Source organism: Triturus cristatus, chromosome 12, assembly GCF_964204655.1.
Source record: "Triturus cristatus chromosome 12, aTriCri1.1, whole genome shotgun sequence".
Lineage (NCBI taxonomy): Eukaryota > Metazoa > Chordata > Amphibia > Caudata > Salamandridae > Triturus > Triturus cristatus.
In genome coordinates, this window is record NC_140595.1 from 119,919,451 (window position 1) to 119,932,659 (window position 13,209).

Here is a 13,209-nt window from a genome sequence, read left to right on the forward strand (position 1 = left end):
CCGTGATCACGCGTTGATCACGTGCAGTTGTCAGGCCCCAGTTCATCTGAGTTACTGGTAGCAGCTGAAGGTAGGCTGTTTTACTCGACTGTTCTAAGACTCAAGGTCCCATCTGGCTTTGGGGGCGATAAGCGCATTCCTGGAGGCGCCGTGTCTACACTCCCAGGCACCAAGACGAAAGGGAGTCACTCCTCCTGACCTCATCAGTAAGAGATAGTCAAGCCTTTGTACTGGTCTGATGTGTGCCATATATTGTCCTTTCCTGGAGCTCGAGGGCCAACTGGTATTTTTCCTTTTACAGTGATTGTATGTGTTGAACTGAAAAGTATATAACCTCATGTTTGAATACGAGCCAACAGTCTTCTCGGCGCACCTGATGGGTGAGGTTCGGAGAGGCTCCTCTATAGAGTATTTTGTTTAATAAACGATTGAATCTTCTTCACTGCCAACTGACTGATTATTTGGTAATGGTACTGGGACTATTAGTAGGTATAGTCCTTTAGTTTATTTTTATGGTACATCAGTTGGCGACTCCGCCGGGACTCCGTGACTGGGTCGTCCACCCCGTAAGCGGGTGGTAAGGACAAGAGGTAATTCTGGTCGAGCGGGTGGACGGAAAAAGGATCCTTTGACATTTAGCCATCTTTGGTATGAACTTACTCCGCTCTCACGATCAGAGTATCCCCAGCTGCTAGTGACCCTTCACCGGAGTCCTACGGGCGTAACCCAGGAGCTGACCGTGTTGGTCTTCAGGAGTTGGCAGTGGAGAACACGCAATTGTACCTGTGTGCACCAAGTGAGTGGAATTGTTTTGATGTTTTTGGAATGCACTGTTGAGCAGTGTTTTTTAAAGCAGTTAACTGTGTAAGTATTTGGTGGTCAGTGTACCACGGAGAATCTTGGGGGTCTGACGGGGCAACATTGTGGTGGCTGCACGTATAGATGCTTCACAGACGTTTTATGAATAATAGAGACGCCGATCGGACGCCCGGTGTGGCAAGTGTGGTGCGCGCCCGGCCGGACTGCTCTCGGAAAAGCCTGTGGCTGTACCTGGGTAGCCTTGGGAACACATCTGAAGCGGTGCCAATGAAGCGGGCTTAGTCAGAATAGTCCCAAGAGTGAACCAGGAAGGATGTGGGATGGTCTGTAGGTCTGTCTGTGGTTATACCTGTCTGACGGTCTCTTGGTAGTCTTTGGACTGCTTGATTTTGGTATCTGTCGGTCTTGGAATCTGAATTTGATTGATTCTCCACAAACAGGAGTCGTCGGGCTCTGTTCTTTGTTTGAAAAGACATCATTTTGAATATCTTTGTATGTATATATATATTATTGTCTTGTATATGTTTGAATGAGCGTGAGGTTATATGTTTTGCGAATGTTTGAACATGGCCATGTTTGGAAGTTTATTTTTATGATCGAATGAGGAACGCGTGACGACAATAACCATGCCGTGTTTTAGCAAATTGAGTTGTTTTGGATGTTGTTGCCGCCCTAATGATACGCGTTTGGCTGAAAGTCAACCTGCCCCGCCTGAGGGCAGCCCAAGTTATGATATGTATTTAAAGCATGGTATTACACCTCTCTTGTTTAATACACTATGGCATAAATATACTAAAGATAATGTGGAATTACAATGGCCCTTAACCGGGTCTTTTGATGAATAAAAGATCAATTTTCTGCAGGATCAATTATTTTCCAAACGTAGTCGACAGTCAATGTTTGACTCCCTAAACCTGTGGCAGAAGGAAGCAAAGCGTAGGCGTATGCGGGAGGAGAAAGTATGTAGGATGAAAGGAAATCAGACGATTACGCAGAAAGCTATAGCTTATGATAAAGCACAAACTGAACACGGGATTGATCGTGCAGACAGACAATTTAGATTGCAAGTGGATAAGACCTATGTGGCTAGGACTGAAGCGGAAGATGAGGTAGAGGATTTATTGGATACTCGTCCACCTCCACCTTATGCTCCGCAGCGTATATATCCCGTTGTACCCCCGACTCTAGTACAGGCCCCTTCAGCTTCCACCCCTGTTGATTCCTCTTCCCTTCCCTTTTCCGGGAACGTCCTCTGTTTTGTCTCCCTCAGTGTCTGAGACGGCTACTTTATGGCCTGTTACACTGCCGTCTTCTGTTACGTCCACAGCTGTTTTGTCTCCCCCCACCCCTGTGTGGGCCTCCCTTTCTGCGAGCACGACCCCATCTCCAGCTGTTTGGACTCCATTTTGTGCTCCGGGGATTTCGATGCACGGAAGTTGTTTACCCGTTCGGCTGTAGGACCGAATGAGAAATAGATGATTGAGAATCAGTCATCCCAGTGGATGCGACAGCCTATTTACACTATAACTGATATATGGAACACGCTTCGAGACTATGAGCCTGTTATGCAGCAACATGCCTTGAAACACATGGCTGCGCGTATTATTATTCTCTGGGAACAGTGTTTTCCAGGGGGGATGGCCCCCCTAAGTGATGTATGACATCCGGGACAGGGCTCATAAGTCTGAACTTAGCCCAGACGAAGTGTATAGAAATGTGGAGGTTTTATTAAATTATCGAGAACGGATGCATCAAAAGTGTCCCTCGTGGGACACTCGGCATCCTATGCGAGAAGTTCACCCTATCTTTCATCCTGAAATACCGAAACTAAAGGATGGTTATGGCGTGGTGACTAGACCTCGTGCAGGGGCCTGAGTGCAGGAGCAATGGGTTTATACCCCCTGGAAGAGGAGTGAAGTCCTATCGCTAAAATCACAATTACCCGACCCCTGTAAGAATCCCACGGCTTATTATAAAGAACTCACAGAAGCGGCCTCTTCGGCCGTCATGACCTTAGCTGACATCGAGCTATTTTTTGCATTGTTAGTTCCCGTTGACGTATGGCGTCAGGTGCATGATCAGGACCATGCTCAAGAATTTGGCGGAACATGGGAGCAGATAAAAGATTGGGACAAGGATCGTAAGCCTGGAGATAAGCCGAAACCTGAATTATTGGCATTACCTGGCCGTATTATCACTTACATGGATTCCTTAATTCCGCCTCGTAAGGTGGATTGGGACAAATTGACCGCATGTAAACAGAAGAAAGATGAAAGTGTTTCTGATTTTTTCACTAGATTTGAGGGCGTATTCATTGATTTTAGTGGACAGGATTTATCGTTGGAAGGCGGTATACGATTATTTGTTAATCGTTTTGTGACCAATTCGTTCCCAGAAGTCTCTGCACGGCTACAAGCCGCTGAAAGTACCTGGACCACTTCCACGCCCTCTGTAATATTGAGTATGGCCCAATATTGCGAACATAGACAAAAAGAGAGTAAGGATAAGACGGAAAAGAGAACGAAGGATCTTAAAACACGGGTGTTGTTGCAACAAGTTGTTCAAGGACGAGGCAGAGAGAGAGGCGGTAGAAGGTTCGTCCCGAGGGGGGCAGGAACTGGACGAGGCAGAGGGCCGGCTGTTGTTTTGGGAATAAATCAGTGTGCTTATTGTAAGGAGAAAGGGCATTGGCGATTTCAGTGTCCGTTGTTGCCGGCCCAGAACGGGGCTATGAGAAGTAGAGGAAGAGGTCGGGTAAGTGTGGATCGCAGTGATATGCGACGAGAAGAGGCGACGCAAGTTGGACAAGAAAATAATTATTTTGATAATCCAAGAGGTAGGCAGGTTTATAATGAGGAGTGTGCAATGGACGCGACCGAAGGGTATGCGTATACATAGGATAGCCATGGACAGAGTGAGGGCCAGGTGTCAGTACCCGTTGATCAGCAAGGACCTTATGTAGAGGCACATTTGATGGGGACATCTGAAAAGTTTTTAGTTGATACAGGTGCAATGAATAGTTCTATTTCTCGTTCCCTGGTCCCAGGGGCTGCTCTGTCCGGGCACAATAATGTTTTCGGTAGGATTCTTGGGAATTCCGGTGGTGAGCCCCATCTCCAAACCTATTCCTTTTACAATTGGTGCTGTTACGATAGACTCCCCGTTTCTTTTGACTTCCCATTGTGGCGAAAATTTGTTGGGCTTGGATTTGTTACATGCTAAAATTAATTTTTTACCTGATGGTGTTTACTTGACTATTAATTCCTTTGGGAAGCATACTTTGCAGTGTTTCACTAAAAATGAACCCCTCCCTCCTGAGTTTGCTGTTATTCCAGCAACATTATGGGCCACTGGTGGAACAGATGTAGGATTATTAAAGATTCTGCCCGTTTCTATTACTTTGAAGCAAAATGCTCGGCTTCCTCGTATACCTCAGTACAAAATTTCTCCGGCAGGCGAGAAGGCTTTGCTCTCCATCATACAAGATTTGGTAAGAAGGGGTGTGGTGGAGGAGACAGCTGCTAATGTGTGTAACAGCCCCATTTTGCCTATCTTAAAGAGAGCCCCTGTTGGAAGCGATCCTGACTACGCTGATACCTATCGTTTTGTGATTGATTTGCGAGAAATTAATAAAATAGTGGTGCCCCAATATCCTGTGGTTTCAGACATCACTACTATTCTCACTATTATTCCTCCTACTGCTAAATATTTCTCTGTGATTGATTTAAAGAATGCTTTCTGTAGCATTCCGATTCATCCTGATAGCCGCCATATTTTTGGCTTCTCATTGTCTGGTCGCAGCTTCCAGTTCTGTCGCGCTCCCCAGGGGTACACAGAGAGTCCTAGTATTTATAGTCAAGCTTTGAAAACATTGTTGGATGATTTGGTCTTGCTGGTAATGTGCTTTTGCAATACGTAGATGATTTGTTAGTGGCTTCTGATACCGAGGAAGGTTGTAAGAAGGCCACCGTACAATGATTGTCTCATTTGGCTGGTAATGGCAATAAAGTATCCCTTTCTAAATTTCAATATTGTCGACAGGAGGTGACCTATCTCGGTCATCTACTGTCGAAGTAGGGGAGGAGACTAACCCCTGAGTGTGTGACTACCATTTGTAATATGTCTGTACCTCGTACTCAGCATGATGTTCGTGCATTTCTCGGCATAACTTCTTACTGTCGCCAATGGAGCCCTAATTTTTCCCTTCTTACTAAACCTCTTCTGTATTTAACCACTAAAGATGTGCATGAACCTTTACCCTGGACTGATGCTTGTCAAGATGCTTTTGACTCTTTGAAATCTGCGCTTTGTTCTGCACCTGTTCTTGGTACTCTTGACTACCGAAAACCTTTTGTGCTTTACGTACACTAGGTGGACGGCTGCTCGCTTTCTGTGTTAACACAAGGATTTGGTGGTAAGCAGAGACCTTGTGCCTATTTCTCGGCGGTGTTGGATAACGTCGCCAGAACACTCCCAAGCTATTTAAGAGCTACTGCTGCGGTTGCGGTGGCTATTCGACAGTCGGAAGGGCTCGTTCTGAACACTGACCTCACAGTGATGGTACCACGCGCTGTGGATACATTATTGAACAAAACAAAGACCCAGCACCTTACGAGTGTGCGTCTTACCGGATACGAATTGACTTTGTTTGCTCCACATATTACGATTAAACGATGTGCCACTCTGAACCCTGCTATGTTACTACCCCTCCCTTCGAATGAAAAGAACAATGATGTTCATGATTGTATATTTCGGACTGAGGAAGAAACGAAGGGACGAGTAGACCTGACTGACAATCCTCTATCTGACCCTCAAGGGGAGTTGTACGTCGATGGCTCTTGTTTCAAGTTACCAGATGGCACGACAACTGCTGCATATGCAATAACTACTTTCCATACTATAGTTGAGGCTTGTCGAGTACCCTATCAGTCAGCACAGGCAGCTGAATTAGTGGCATTGTTTCGGGCCTGTGAGTTAAGTGAAGGACTGAGAGTAAATATTTACACCGACAGCCAGTACGCCTTTGGCGTGGCTCATAGTTTTGGCCGACTTTGGGCAGAAAGAGGTTTTCTTACTTCTCATGGTCAGCGAATACAGCATGGCCCCTTGATTTTGCGATTACTGACAGCATTGACGTTACCAGAAATAGTGGCTGTAGTCAAATGTAGTGCACACAAGGCAGTGGTTGATGCAGTGGGGGAGGGTAATGCCTTTGCCAATCAAGTAGCTAAGGAAACTGCGAAATCCAAATTGACCTCAATGTTTGTGACTAGCTCTGCTAGGTGGGTGGCTTAAACAGAGATGTTTGATAATACCATGAAGAGTGTCCGAGAAATAAAGAAAGAAGCTACCCCTATTGAACTGGCTCACTGGAAAGAGCGAATTGGGAGATTAGATGCAGATGGTTGTTGGATTGATCTGACAGAAAAGCAGCGGTGGCTATTGCCTAATGCATTAGTGAATGCGGTGGTGACAATGGCACATGGTTCAGCTCATATTGGGGTGAAAGGTATTTGTGCATTATTAGATCCTGTATGGTACAATCCCAATATTTCTAGGACCACTGCTCATTTGGTACAATATTGCATGGTTTGCTTGTGACATAATCCAGGGGGCAGGGAGCCTGTTCTGAGTGGAAACTTTGCACCACCATCTTTGCCTTTTGAGGTGCTTCAAATGGATTATATCCAGCTGGAGCACGTTAACAATTTGAAGTATGTCCTGGTCGTGGTATGCGCTTTCAGTAAATGGGTGGAAGCCTACCTGACAAAAGAAAACACTGCTTTGGCAACGGCAAAACCGTTGGTAAAGGAGTATTTCCCTCGCTACGGATTGCCTCGTGTGATCTGGAGTGATAACGGAAGACATTTTAATGCAGAACTCATCACACATATGTGTAATGGACTACAGATTAAACAGAAATTCCATGCGGCTCGACACCCCCAGTCCGCTGGGTTGGTCGAGAAGTATAATGGGATATTAAAGCTCAAATTAGCTAAAATTCAAGAAAGTACTGGATTGAGGTGGCCAGATGCTCTGCCGCTGGCATTAATGTCAATACGAGTTACCCCACATTCTCGTTCTGGTTTGTCTCTGTATGAGGTCATTTTTGGGCGCCCTGCTAATGTTTGGGGCGTCCCAAGACCCAGAATGTTTTGTGATATAGAGTATCCTATGCTGACAGACTATTTGTATGCTTTGACTAAAGATCTTCGTTCCATTCATCTACAGGTCCCAGCAGTTTTGCAGCCCCTGCCGGAGGGTCCTGGACATCGCTTGGAACCAGGACAGTGGGTTCTGGTCCGTAACTATCAGCGAAAATCCAGCTTGGATCCTCGTTGGTCCAAACCGTTTCAAGTCTTGTTGGCCACGCATACGGGGGTAAAAGTGAACGGCAAACGACACTGGATTCATGTGTCACATCTGAAAAAACTACCCCTCCCACTTCCATATGATCAGCAAATCCAGGACGGGGTTCTGACTCAGGAAAGTGAGTGAGTTCCTCGATTCATCCCTTTTTCTGACGCCCAGGTAATTGGAGATGAGCAAGGAGAAGGTGCACCGGGCTCGGAAGGGGCTCTGTCATCAGCACAATTGATCGCCCCAGATTCTGTTGTTCCTACAGCTAACCCAGAGGCTCACAGTGCCCGTTTCACCAGATTCGTCATCCTCTGTTTTGTTCTCTGATCAAGAAGTGCCTGGTCATACTCGATACAACCTGCGGCCCAGAAAACAACACGGTACACCAGGTGAACATGGTAGGAGATAGGGAGAGACTTGAGTGATAGGGTACAGACCTGTGCTATGAATGTCTGTTAGATACGCTTCAAGTGTACTGAGCGAGACACTGGACTGAACGCGCTGACAGCCTTGAACATTTGTTTGCTCTGTTTAGAAAGAAAGACTGAATTTCATTTTCAAAGGGGCCCAGGTTGTGTTTTCTTCAAGGGTTGTGTGTGAACATAACTCCAACGTGAGAAGTGTGATTTGGTATTATCTGTGATGAACGATCGGAGCCTGCCTGTGAGGCTCTAAACGGACACAGGAAAGAAGCACCCTCTGGCAGGTTGGACTACATTGCCCTAGTTTATTGTTGGACTTTTAGTTAGCATGTATCCCTTTGCTCGTTTTGTTCCTGAAGAGGAACGTCCTTTTGTACCACGCTATTTTCCTACATATATGCCTGTGTTTTCTAGTTGGACCAATCGTGTTAAAATTGTATTTATAGCTACTATAGCAATATTGCTAATTATATTACTGGGAGGATTCATATATTTAGAATTTCGCCACCCTATGCATACTGTTTTAGGAACAACTACCCCACCTCCGGAACATGTGTTTCATACTTTAGCCCCGCATAAGGAAAGGCATCGTCAGACCTATGTGAAAAACGCATTAATTGAAATGCTTCATCAAGCACACAGTGCCACCAATACTAACCCTGGGCGCGACACTACGCTTCGCCCACGTAGTGTGCGTAGCGCTGCCTGCTTCGCAGTTTTCGAAGTAGGCGAAGCAGGCAGCGCCTACGCACACGCGAGGGCGAAGCGTAGCTGCCTGCCGCCCACCACCCGCCTCCCGCCCGCCCTACTGTTAAAAGCTAAAATAAATTTGTAATAAAGCAAATGAAAGGCACTTACCTGACGCACGGCGTCTCCCGGGGCTCCCTCTTCCTGGTTTTCAATTTTCCTGACAAATGCGCATGCGCGGACGCCCGCGCATGCGCATTTCTCGCAAGAAATGCGCATGTGCAGGCGTCCGCGCATGCGCATTTGTCAGGAAAATTGAAAACCAGGAAGAGGGAGCCCCGGGAGACGCCGCGCGTCAGGTAAGTGCCTTTAATTTGCTTTATTACAAATTAATTTTATCTTTTAAAAGTAGGGTGGGTGGGTGGCGGGTGGCGCGTAGTGGGGCTACGCGAAGTGCGTAGTGTGCGTAGATTCGGGCACACTACGTGCTGCTTCACGTAGCCCCACTACGCCCACTACGCCCACCCTTAACCAATACTACAAATTGCTGGGTTTGTGGTCTTTTACCATCTGTTATGCACAAGCACGACTTATTTATATCCCTACCTTTGTCTCATCTGGGAAATTTTGAGGCTTGGTTCAAATTGCTTTCTATGATGTATATGCATTACACTGTGGACGCTCGAAGGTTTTCAGAGAGGGATTATGAAATGATTTTAGCATATATTGAGGTTCATCAAGGGAATAATGGAGAGGGAACGTTAGATCCGAATGCTTGTATGAATATGTATATAACGTATGAAAATTCCACTTGGTTGAAAAATTAAATTTTGGACTTTGTTGAATTCAATTTCTCAATATTTTTGACACTTTCAGGACCGTAATGTTACTGAAGATAAGGCTATTCCAGTGCCTGTATTAAACAGTACCTCTACGTTTTGTGTTCAAGGAGTAGGGTACATATCAGTAGGAGAAAGCCGATGTAATTACACTTATCAGTTGCGTACCTTTAGCAGCCCTCCGTTGTTAACCCGTCCTAATGTATATTTTGTCTGTGGAGAAAGTGCCTATACTTGGCTTCCGCGATGTTGGACTGGACGTTGCTACCTGTCCTTCCTGTACCCTCCAGTCTATATTGCCCCTTCTAATTATCACAAGGATCACCGACTAGATAAACGTAGCGTGCTTATTAAGGAGAAATAAAAGGGTGATAGATACCACCGATATAGATCAGACCGATACTCCACTGCAGCATTTCACCGACATTATGAATGGGGTGTTACCCTTTTGGGGGCCTATGATTACTAGCCGAGAAGTACGACGTTTGTCTAGAGTAGTTGAAGGGGTAATTAACACTACTGCAGGAATACTGACTAATATAACAGTAGAGCTACAGGTGACCAGACTCGTTTTGCTTCAAAACCGTATGGTTTTGGACGTTATCTTGGCAGATCGAGGAGGAGCATGCCGTGTGATTGGCAGCTCTTGCTGTGTTTATATTCCTGGCTCCGCCCCCTCCGTTCATTTGGCTATACAGAAGCTACATCGTTTAGCTTCCGAGATACATGTAGAAACTGGTACGTGGTCTCTCTCTTGTTGGTTCTGGGGTTTGCTGTCTACTTGGGGATGGAAAATGTTGATGGTGCTGGCATGTATAGCCGGTATCATATTCATGTGTTGTGTTTGTGTACAATGTGGACCTGCATGTTGCTCTTATTGCGTGACAAAACTCACTTCCTCTGTGTCTGGTCCATCCCCAACAACGGTAAAAGCTCAGCTAGTTCAGCAGGAGCTCAAAGACTTAATGCAGATTGATGAGGGAATATTTTAAGATTAAACTGTTTTTGTTAGCTACATCATGCTAAAAGGGCCGTTCTGAGGGATAAAAAAGTAGATTTCCTGTATATAAGGAGTATCGGACCTATATTATGTTAGCAGGATGCATCTATACGTGTACTCCTTGTTTGATATATATGCCTTTGCTTGGAGGAAACTCGTTTATTTCCTCCCTGTATATCTATTGCTAAAAGAGTAGGCCGAGAACCATACAGGCGCCATCTTCTGATCATATGCTCGAGCACGGGCCGTGATCACGCGTTGATCACGTGCAGTTGTCAGGCCCCAGTTCATCTGAGTTACTGGTAGCAGCTGAAGGTAGGCTGTTTTACTCGACTGTTCTAAGACTGAAGGTCACATCTGGCTTTGGGGGCGATAAGCGCATTCCTGGAGGCGCGGTGTCTACACTCCCAGGCACCAAGACGAAAGGGAGTCACCCCTCCTGACCTCATCAGTAATAGATATTCAAGCCTTTGTACTGGTCTGATGTGTGCCATATATGGTCCTTTCCTGGAGCTCGAGGGCCAACTGGTATTTTTCCTTTTACAGTGATTGTATGTGTTGAACTGAAAAGTATATAACCTCATGTTTGAATACGAGCCAACAGCCTTCTCGGCGCACCTGATGGGTGAGGTTCGGAGAGGCTCCTCTATAGAGTATTTTGTTTAATAAACGAATGAACCTTCTTCACTGCCAACTGACTGATTATTTGGTAATGGCACTGGGACTATTAGTAGGTATAGTCCTTTAGTTTATTTTTATGGTACATCAGATTAATTACAGCAAACTGTGCTGTTCCCCTGCGAGAAGCCCCAAGAGTTTGAAAGTTCTTGGGGCCAGCTCGCACTTCTCTTCTGAACTCCACAGGATGCAGCATCCCCTCCCCGACCTCACAAAGGCTGTGGACAGGCCCATTGTCATTCTGATTGAGGCCGATTATCACCTTTGAATGACAATGGGCCGTCTGCCTTTAACATAACATGTGGCAAGTGAGTGCCTTGGAGGCAAGTGACTAACTTGGAGCCCGTAGATTGCATTTACTGATTACAGAGAAGCTTTCCCCATTCACCATACTGTGGGGAACTTGCAGGGAACTTGCGGCCTTGTGCAGTTTGCCAATGTTGTTCATTGATAGCCCAACTTAAATAAATCACAGTATTCTAAATATCACTATACCACCCACATCAAAGCAAAGCAAATCTCGTTGGCCCCAGTGCAGACAAAATACTTCTGCATGTTACTATTGGATCACTTCGCTTTTTCAGTTCGTATTTATTTACTTCTAAAGTATTAAGTATAGCAGGAGCAGTGACCGGGCACGAGAAGTGATGGGGCAGGAGAAGTGATGTGGCAGGAGCGGTGACCGGGCATTAGCAGGAGCAGTGACCAGGCAGGAGCAGGAGCAGTGACCAGGCAGGAGCAGTGATCGGGCAAGAGCAGTGACCGGGCAAGAACAGTGACCGGGCAGGAACAGTGACTGGGCAGGAGCAATGACCGGGTAGAAGCAGGTACCGGGCACGAAATGTGAAGGGGCAGAAGAAGTGATGTGGCAGGAGCAGTGGCTGGGCAGTAGCAGTGACCGGGCATGAGAAGTGACGGCACAGGAGAAGTGATGTGGCAGGAGCGGTGACCGGGCATTAGCAGGAGCAGTGAGCAGGCAGGAGCAGTGATCGGGCAAGAGCAGTGACCGGGCAAGAACAGTGACCGGGCACGAACAGTGACCGGGCACGAACAGTGACTGGGCAGGAGCAATGACCGGGTAGAAGCAGGGACCGGGCACGAAAAGTGACGGGGCAGAAGAAGTGATGTGGCAGGAGTGGTGACCGGGCTTGAGCAGGAGCGGTGACCAGGCAGGAGCAGTGATCGGTCAAGAGCGGTGACCGGGCAGGGGCAGTGACCGGGTAGGAGCAATGACTGGCAGGAGGGGCGACCGGGCAGGAGCAGTGATGGGACAGGAGTAATGACCGGGTAGTAGCAGTGACCGGGCACGAGAAGTGATGGGGCAGGAGAAGTGAAGTGGCAGGAGCGGTGACCAGGCAGGAGCAGTGATGGGACTGGAGCAGTCAATGGGCAGGTCAGTGACCGGGCAGGAGAAGTGACCGGGCAGGAGAAGTGACGGGGCAGGAGAAGTGACGGGACAGGAGCAGTTGACGGGCAGGTCAGTGACCGGGTAGGAGAAGTGACCGGGCAGCAGAAGTGATGGGGTACTATGGCACTGCTATCCTCGTCCTAGTTTGAGGAGGAGAGCTGCACCTCTTTTAAGCTAAGCTAAGTCAGAGAAATCACAGAGATGGCAGAGGCTGTTTTTGGACACCCTCAAAGCGGATTTGGGGTTCCCCAGTCTGCCCTTCAAACTAATCCTGTTTATTGCTTGAGTTCAGAGAAGCCCGTGAATGCTTGAGCTGAAGCCCTAACACGCACTAGAGACAAAAATGAACAAATGAACCAGTGGAACCTGCCGACCACAATAACGAAGCTGCAAAACACAACCACTGGACATTGCATGTGTTTCCACACCAGCCTGCAACACATGGGGACGGTTGAATGATTTCTGCCCTTTGTGTGATACTTCATGTGGGATCCGCCCGAGCAGTGACAGATCGCTGGACCAAGATTTCAGAGCAGTTGAGGGCACTGTGCCAGTGTGGCCAGAATCCTGGGGGCCTTGAGCCGCAGCACCTCGGGCTGTAAAACAGGTGAATGTAAGCAAACAGCCAAAGAGCCAAGAACTTTAGAAGGGTGCCTGTGACGCTGCACAAATATTTTCATCTACGCATTCGTTACCCGTGCTGGACACATAAGAAAACAAAATTACTGGAGATGGCGAAAGTACAAAGCCTGGCAAGAGAAGCACTGAAAAAGCAGCATATGCTAGAGTACACCAGTGGGATTTGGGAAGAGAACCCCTAAGCAAAGCAAGATTAGTCCACACAGACCCACATTCTGGGTCCACAAGGGGTTCAAAGGCTGGCTCCCACCCCAGACTCTCCCAAGTACATTACCCGATGCATGAACCAGGACCATGACCATGAACTGTAAACAAAATATCAGACTGGACAACCCAGTGCAGTAACCATACAAATAG